Source organism: Drosophila takahashii, chromosome 3L (genome assembly GCF_030179915.1).
Source record: "Drosophila takahashii strain IR98-3 E-12201 chromosome 3L, DtakHiC1v2, whole genome shotgun sequence".
Lineage (NCBI taxonomy): Eukaryota > Metazoa > Arthropoda > Insecta > Diptera > Drosophilidae > Drosophila > Drosophila takahashii.
The window spans coordinates 16,321,837-16,331,346 of NC_091680.1; the positions used below are offsets into that span (position 1 = coordinate 16,321,837).

General features: G+C 38.8%; 1 protein-coding gene across 8 annotated transcripts in view; it reads right to left on the bottom strand.

Moving 5' to 3' along the window:
• LOC108064844 (serine-rich adhesin for platelets) overlaps positions 1–7,743 on the bottom strand; it is a 29,271-nt gene extending 21,528 nt beyond the window's left edge. For 3 of the 8 annotated variants that reach the window (XM_070216021.1, XM_070216027.1, XM_070216025.1), the window contains exon 1: positions 7,439–7,742. The gene's annotated coding sequence lies outside the window, so the exon portion shown is untranslated. Of the gene's footprint in view, positions 1–7,438 lie in introns of all 8 variants that reach the window. The other 5 variants (XM_070216022.1, XM_070216020.1, XM_070216019.1 and 2 more) reach the window with 3 other exon arrangements.
• Positions 7,744–9,510: the final 1,767 nt, after the last annotated feature.

Below are 9,510 nucleotides of genomic sequence, written 5' to 3' on the forward strand. Positions count from 1 at the left end.
ACTGCCCCACCACCAAAACCCCAACCCCTTGGTCGAGTCCATTGCCATTGCATTATGCCGCGCTGCACGTTTTTTATTAAATTTTATTAGAGTGCCGCACATGCACAACACGGACGGGTGGAAGTAGAAGCGGACCGACCTCGGCTCCGGATCCGGATCCAAACTTCTTTCATACCTCCGATTGCAATGTGCCAACGAGGGGGAAAAACAACAGAGGGACGGCTAACAGAGAGAAAAGGCATATATATTCACGCAAATGCAAGCAGCCTTTGGGAGAGCCGAAGACCTGCATCCCAGCCGGGTTTTTCCCCCTGGTTATCCTCATGCTCATCCTCATCGTGGAGCTACTGCTACGTAGCTTTATGGCGCATTTGCCGCATAACAAAATTTACACCCACCGGGAGCCGTCGACGCGTCGGTGCACTCAATGGGGCTGCCCTTTGTGCCGGTGGTCCTTCGCGCCGGATCAAGCCATATCCACTAGGTCGGAGGTTTCGTCGCCACTCGATAACAGAATTTGTTCAATAATGAATTTAAGCAGGAAATGCATTTTGCCAAAGCCATCTGAGTGACAGGGCTTATTCGGTAGGTACACCCAGAAAACAAAATGGACTAAAAAGGGGCCTAATTACCTAAAATTTTAGGAAACATGGCCAGAAAAATGCGCCAAGGCCATGCATTACCTTAAATGTTGTCCATGTGGACTATATTTTTTAACGCAGTTTTGAATTTATTTCTGGTAATCGTTACCTAAAAAAATGGCTAGTGGACTAGATTTTTAGGTCAAAATTACCTAAATATTAGGTATTTTCAAAAAAAATTAACATTTTTACTATTGATAGTAACATATTTGTTTATTTTAATTGCTTATATTGTTTTATTCGGATAAGTAAACATTTTACCTTTCTGAAAAAACAATCATGTTATTTTGTCCTCGGTGGGAATCGATCCCCGGTCTTCTGCGCCAGAGTCCAATATGCTAGCCTCTGGTCTACGGAACTACTTAAAGGCCCTGCGGCAAAACCAAAGCCTGCTTCTAGGGGCACAGGCGAATTCTATTTTTAGAATAGGGCACTATTACCTTAAAAGTAGGAAAATAGTCCACGTTGGTATTGAGTTTATATATTGAAACTTTTCCATCACTAGCTTTAAGATAAGTCTAATACAAATTTTTAATAATAAACTTAAAAAACCGAATAAATTGTTTATTAATATTAAGGACCAATATTTGTATTAAATTGTGAGTAATAATCGACTTCAAACTATTCCTAAATTTTAGGTCTTATGGACCAATTTTAAGGTTACGATGGCCTATAAAAATCTCTTTAGCTTTACCTAAAAAGTAGGAACATAGTCCACATGCTAATATTTTAAGGTAACCCATTACCTTAATCTGAAATTTTAGTCTATGAAAATTTTTTAGGTCATACATTACCTAAAAAATAGTCCCACATTTCTCTGGGTGTAAATATATTTTAAGTGCGGATTGACTTCAAGTAGTTGTTGAAGGAATGCATAGGAAAAACAATCAGCTTTATTAAGTATCCTGATACTTGTTATTGACGTTTATTGCGTAATTGGTTTACTTGTCAAAATATACATAAACAAAAGTATTAACATTTTACTGAAGATTTTAGGTAAATTAAAGTATGTCAAATAAAATAAATATTTTTTCAACGCTTTTAAAATCAAATAAATAAATATGTTTACTTTATTAATTTAATGGAAAGAAAAAATAATAATGCATACTTCAATGTTTCATTTTAGTTTTAGCTTTATTCTTCATACATTTTCATTTGAGTTTAATATATCTTCCAGGACTTTTTGTTCAACAGATTTTTTAATGTATGCTTTATAAACACCACTAATTTATTATCTTACGCGTGAAAGGCAGTTTGAAATTCCTAAAACTCTTTTCCCCTTTCATCCAACAGAGTATTCCATCTGCTGACTTTACGAACATTTTCAGTCGATCCGGCTGTGTTTATGCCTGCTTATGTCGTTTGGCTTACTTACATTTGCCGCGGCTTTGTGCTGCATAAATTTTCAGTGCCACGCCCCCATGAAGCAACACCGGCCCCTGTTAACCCAACCGCCCATCGCCCACCCCCTGAAAGCTACGTGGCTCTTTTGTGCTAACTGCTAACTTTTATTTGCTGCCTTTTCACATAATGAGGCAATTTTGCAGTTTGTTTTGTGCGAGTTTTCACTTGTTACTCTTCCATTTAATAAGCCAAAGGCAGCGGCACAGGCAAAGGAAAAGGCAGGTGCCGCAAAGCTTGTAACTCGCAGTTTTGGTTTTGGTCCTAATGCAACATTTTGTATGCGCGCGGGATAAATCCCGTGCAGATCCCCGATATTGGTCGCATATGCAAATGGCTGCAGCGCAGGTAATTATGCGCATAAATAGCTCCGATTGTTGGCCAAGAGACTGCAGATGCAGCGAGAGACCTCAAGTAATGCCCAAGATTGGTCAAATGGGTGGAGCACTTGTTTTGTGGTGGGGGGTTTCCCTTTTGGGTCGCTAGCATATCCTGCGGATGCCCCATCGGTTTCCCCCGGACGGCGTGGCTCATGCATAAGCATAACCATTGCCCATTTCGAATCGATGTGGCATGCAACAGCTGCTCGCTTACAACACTTCGGATTGCCATGGTCCATGCATTTTAATTGTGTAATCCCGCAGAAAAAATACGGAGTGGAATGCGTGCACCCAAAGAAAAGGGATCTTAAAATACTCATTGTGGATTAAAAAAGTTTAGTTAATTCTTATAAACAACATTTTTAAAGTAGGAAATTGTGTTATAAAAAAAATATACTTAAGTTTACAACAAAAAGTTTTTCTAAGACTTACAAAAAATACCAAAATTAAAAAGAATAAAGAAAGACCAATTAATACAATATACTTTGACGAGCTTTAAATTTGTATTTTGACTACATCGAATTTTTTTAAAAAACGATATCTTACTCTTAGAAAAAATAAACTGAAGAAAAATACATAGCAATAGAAAAAAAATTACAAATTTGTTTTTAGCGTATGTAAAAAGCTAAAGCTATTCAATAAATTCTACGAAATAGAACAGTTTCCATTTATTATCCCTTTTTCTTTGTGGGTTTTAAAGCCCTATTTTTTGGCATAGTGTTTGGGGAATTGGAATGGCATGCCATCACATGCGTCGCAAATAGGGGCAAAAGGGACTTCGGGGGATAGAACCCATCCAGTAAGTTGCGCTGTCGGGGCAAAGTTTTGTGCCATGATTAAAACGAAACCTCACCAAAGTTGCCACCGCTGACAATTTTAATGCAAACAAAAACTTCCTTTTCTCCTCCTTGGAACGCTGACAGCGGCAAGCGAGAAGAAGGCCAACTTATTTTAGCATGCAACGTTTTTTGCCAACCGCCATCGGCCTCCCCCTTTTTCCACGCCATTAATGCAAATTGACGCGGATACAAGTCGCTACAGGTGCCAGATCCGTTCAGGTTGTTTTCGTTTTTGGCCTGGTTATCTGGGTTCAGGCTCGGGAAAACTTCTGGCAATTCGCGCGGACATTTGCGGCTTTTCTGCCGCCGAAAGCAATTGCATTTTGGTAATTGAACAAGTCAACGCTTAATTACAACGCACTACAGTAAAACACCATAACTGTCTGCGGCATTGAGTGAAAATCCAGCCGGCATTTTCCATTCAGCGAAAGCGAAATAATTTCCATTTGAAATGCGCAAAAATGAGCATTTGTATTCTTTTCCGTCTGAATTTCGACCCTTTTTTGCACCCCGCTGTTGTTTTCGCCTGTTTTTGTTTGAAGCGTTTTAATTGACGGCTCATTTTGTCTTGCTGCACACAGTTCATTGGGAATCAGGGGCGGAATTGCGAAGGAAGAACCCAACTGGGCGAATACGCAATTTGGAAAAATGTAGAAAAAATTTTAATTTATTTTATAACTATTTATTGGACTTCTGTGATTTTTCTTAAATTAGTTTCGATTTAAATTCTCTTAAAATGGTTTCCAAAAGTATGCTTAAAATATTCATTTCAGTCTTGAAGATTTTCTCTCCTCCTCTTAAACTAATTTCTTAATTTTATATGGCAACCAAAAAAGTAAAAAAAAGTTCTGACTGCGCCCCTCTTTTCGGTAGCGAAACAATTCAGCAATTTATCGATTAAGCGCTGCGAACGGACAAAAAAACGCAGTGAAAATGACTTAAAGCAATTCCATGGGACAGTGGATTGTTAAAAACTGATCTATATGCTTGGTTATTGAGCAAGTTTGGCTGTGGCTGTCGATGGCTCAAAGCCTTCAGCGGAAAAATGTATGGCCAAAACCAAACCAAACACAGCCGAATGGAAGGGGGAGCGATGGTGGCCCAAACAGATAGCGGCAGTAGACACTTGATAGGTTTTTTGCGAGGCCCCCTTTCGACCCGCTCCCCATACACTATTGGCCATAAATCAATTTTTCAAAAATGACACTGGGAAATGGAAAAAGTAAGCTCAAAGCTGGGCGAATATTGAAAGCGTCCGCTTGCCTCGATATAAACCGATACTCTCCTATGAATTGTCAAACGTACAAAATATATGCATGCATGCATACATCTATATAACTCATACATATATATATGTATGTTCATATATATTAATAAAAAATGTATGTTTGGTCCTAGCATTTTTTGGGCATCCTAGAAGCTCTGGTATTTTTTATGCTATCGCCCGTCGGTTTTTCGTTTTTTCTGGCTTTGCAAATCTTTGCAGCTGGCGTTGAAAGTTTGTCATCATAAATTTTAATATTATTTTGCGAAGCGAATGCAACAGGAGTTGGAGCAAAGGAAGCGTTTTGCGATGCGAAACTTGCCAAAGAAGCTGAATCCATAGTTCGGCAAGTGGGGAAATGAGCACATTAATAGGAAAGGGGCACCCATTCCCCTGGGGAATTTTCCAAAACTCGGTGCAGCACACGCGGCGTATGCGCAATGCAGCAGCAGCAGCAGCAGCTTCGGATTCAAAAAAATTGAGGGGAGAAAGGAGAAAGGGACGCTAGGCAACATATGGGCGGCTGAGCGGCTGGCCGGAAGCCCATATTCCCCAGCATGTGTGAACCGAATGTTGATGAGTGCCATAGAGTGAATGCATATGAATGAATTACATCCCCAGCACTTTTCCCCCGATTTTTTGGTCCCCGCTTCTAGAACGATTTTGGCCTTTGAAAGCGGCTGAATGAGGCCGCCTGGCTTTGGCGGCATGAATTGCATGCAAAAGATTGTTTTGCATAGATGAGTGAAATCACCGGGTGCATTTATTGAACCTCTGTGTACCTGGTGACAGCACACGAAATTGACATTGATTGGTCCTGGATCCTGAGTCCTGAGCCCCAAAGGACTAATGACAAAGAATCAAGAGGAGCTCAATTATTCCAGTTTTCTCAGTGCGCTTGACTTCCTTGGATTGATGCAATCAGCTTTTCAGTTGTTAGATTGCTTTTGAGGAAAAAATATTTCGGTTTTTATAATGGCAAATTTAATATGGAGAAATAGAAATAGTCAATTGCTGTGATATTTTATTTTTATTTTATTGAAAGTTTTTTGAAGTATTAAAGCTCTAATCAAATTCTTAATTTTATTTAAATAAACGTGCATGACAGAAATACTTATACCCAACTAACTCTAATCAGTTACCCATCATTAAGTATTATTGCATAATGTTTCTTAGCAGCAAATAGCTGAAAGGCCTCACGTTTAAATTAATTAAATTCTCTGCACATTCGAAAATTGCCTGCAAGTATAGTAATTATTAGATCGGCTCTAATATGCATATGATTTTATGCTCTTAGATTTCGGACTGATTACCAACATTGGCTGGCTACTGGAATTTGCTTAATATTCACCGAAAATTATTCGAGCAAATTTGAGGCAGTCGCCTGCAGGCGGAATAAAGACTTTTGGAGTCAAGCGATACGTGAACCGAATGCGAAAGGCCAAAGGTTTAAGCCTTTAAGTGATGTGGCAAGGTCGCAGGAGCGGGCGGAGATTTCGGGTGGGATTATGAAGTGTGGAGGCAGATAAGTCCGACTGGAACTTCTCCTTGGGCTTATTTGCATGCTGTGATTAAGTGCCGGGTCATAAATGCAGTCTGGCAGAGGGCATTTCGGCTCGCTTCCAAGGCAACCATAATGCTTGCCACTTAATTATTACTTAGTCTTTATTAACATGGCTCACAGCTTTTACTGGCCTCTCGCTCCCGATTAAAGCCATCAGCGGAGCGTGCAGTTTGGATTCCATTTCGGCGGCGGGGGGCCCAAAATGGGCTTTATTTCGAGGCCCGGTAATTGCAAATTGTTGCCGTCGTCTTCGCCTGCGTTTGTTTGTCAATTTGCGTACTTAAAAAATTCTTTTATATAAACAAAGAGCGACGAAGACGACGACGCACTCACAACTCGTTGTCAGTGTAACGAGCCATATGTGTTGTGCACATAATAATTACGCAATTGGCAGGAGTTCCCCCCATCTCCCCTTCTCCCATTTTGGCCTGGCTGAGTTCGTCTTTCGCCCGAGTCGAGTGTGTCATCAAATTAGTTTTAATTATATATTATATTCGTTTTGCACACATTTCGGCATTAGCAGGAAGCACGAGCAGCAGTGGGTCTCCAGTGCGTATGGTTGATATTTGCCATGGCAATCGATTTGTATGCCCGGCAGCACTCCGCCAGTTGTTCTTGTTTAAATAATTTCACCCGCTCATTGGCTTTGGGCACAGGCCCTAGAGCCACCAACAAATGGGGGGATTTGTATGTGGGGTTCTCCCAACCTGTACCAGATATCTAATATGCATGGCATTCAGGGAAACGAAAGTAAGCGCGTCAAGTGAATAGTGACTGCACGGTGAAAAATAGTAACCTAATGAGTCACTAGAACGTTACTTCGTGAAATCAGTATAGCTATTTTTAAAAATTTACCTCAAATTATATAATATTTTGGGCGTTTCTAGCAGACACATAATTATATTTGGACGAAATTAAAAATTTTAAAGCAATTTATTATAGGTGGTATAAATAAAAATATTTAATATTTAATCTATTATCTTATATTAATTCTTAATAAAATGTAAATTGTCTGTTTTTCTTCAAAATCCGTTTTAGAGCTAGTATTTTTAAAAAAAATCTTTTTTCCTTTTAAGGCTAGTACTCAACCCAACAAAAAGTCGTCTAAAACAAAAAACTTCATATGAAATAATAAATTTAAAATGAATCCATTTTCGTTAGAGGTATTTTAATGATAAACAGACCATAGATTTTAAATTTTCCCTTAGTGTACCATTGTAACTGCGACATCGACACTCTTGCGGCTGTTGCTTTGGTTTCGCCGCGAGTTTTTGGGTTAGTTAGGGTTTCAGTTACAGCCACAGATTTGTCTCGGCATGCAAATTCCCATTTTTCACCATCAGACCCACCTTTGGCTTATCTTATCGCTGTGCACATAAGTGAGTACGTTTGTAGATTTGTGCCCGTGTTGAGGGTAATTAAATTGAAATTCTCAAGTGCTCGTTGTATTTTTCGAGGCACTTGATTTGACACTTTAGCACAGCGAATTTTAGTTCACTTCCACCAGCTGCTTTTCTTTATTACTTCACAGCGCGACCTTGAATTAGGCGATCAGTATTTTTTTTTGCCATAACTACACTTCCAGTCAAGAGAGTCGCGTCATATTTGCTGTTATTATTAATAGTCAAAAGCGTCAAAAGCAACTGACTGCGGACTACGCATGAGACTCGAGACCCGAGCAACCAAGAATCTACAAAGCTGCGATCGGAGCGTTAGAAAAGCTCGCTCTTTATACCATCTAGCTGGGCTTTTGGCCAGGGGATTTCAGGTAGTAAGAGAAGCAAAGAGAATATGAAGTGATTCACAGCTGATAGGGGACTTTGTTTATGAGTGTCAAAATGCGTGCAGTATGTTTAGCAATTTACAGTGCCTTTAAGGAATTACCAACGCAGAAAATAATAAATAAATAATAATAATATAAATAATACCAATAAAAATAAATAATTAAGTTATTTATTACTTAATTAATTTACCAAAAAAAAAAACTAGCATATTCTTTTCTTTCTAATTAATAAAATCGAGTTGTTAAGACAACAACCTTTGAAATTCAGTCCCCATTCAATATACACAATTAAATTCAATCAAATCCGCCCTTTGACACCGCATTCTGCAATTTTTTCCCTTTGTGTACAAATATCCGAGTGTAGGGCTATTAAAAAGCACTTTCTTATCAATGCAGGAAAAGGCAAACCGAATGAAGACCCGATGCAGGCAAAAGGTGCAAAGGAAACCGAACAATGACGGAAAACGTTGCCATTGCCAGCAGCTCAGGAGTTCAGCAACAAAGCCCTACACAACCCAAGCTCCACCGCCCACTAAGCAGAACAGGAGCCGCTGTCGGACCACCCAACCACCCACCACCCACCGAATGGCTTGGCTGAGCGTCAAGTGTCATAAAAAAATAGGAACAACACTTGCAAGCCAAAAACTAAAGTGCACGAGTTGCCCGGCCATGTGGTTCTTCACACACCACCCACCTTTCCAGTCAACTTTCTCCACCCCCTCCCACCAAACTGCCATTCACTGCCCTATTCACCGTTCACCACACTCTCCTATTACTACTAGATCCATTTTCGCTCATCTTTCAAAGGCGCAGTGTTGCGTTTGTATTTGTGGTGCCTGCAGGCAGAGAAAATAATATAATACCAGTTGATTTTATAAAATTTGTGTTCTTAAAGTTGCTTTGAAGCAATATTGATATCCTTGAAATCCTTGCGATGCGATTATATTAATCACTGCTCTGAAGCATTAAAGAAACTTTATTTATTAATTTTTAAGTAAATGTATAATAAGTAAATCAAAAGCCTTCTTTTAGTTTTATGATTTCCATTTATATTAGTAGATTGTGAAATAAGAATTTTCTTTTTATTTACTATCATTTTGAAACTAAAATTTAAATTATTTTTGATTTTGTAAATGACACATGAATGAACAAATGAACACAAATGAACATGAGGAATGAGGAATCATTCGCTTAAAAAATGTATCTTATTGAACTGAATATAGTATGTAGGTACTCAAATAATAACACTGTGCAGCATTTTGAGTGCTTTTTAAATTTACCTCGATGGATGCTATATTTTTGGATTCGTTACGAATTCCCAAGTTAAACTGCGTTTTCCAAAAAGTTCCCCGACGCAAGGATTCTTAGCAAAAGGACCTCAAAGTTCGAAAAATGCTGAAATTGGCCAACTTTGCGGAGCTCTCAGAGGCAAATGGATGCATGGTTTGATTCGATGTTAAAGTTTTTTAAAAGATACGTCCTTTATCTTTTAAACCCCATACTTAAAAAATTTTTAAGATTTTTTTTAAGGCAGAAACAAATTCTAGAAAACATAGTCAAAAAACTTAAAAACATACAGCTGCGGTCAAAATAGTAGTAGTGTTGCCGCCCTGTGTTTTAAAAGTTTGTTGTTGTAAT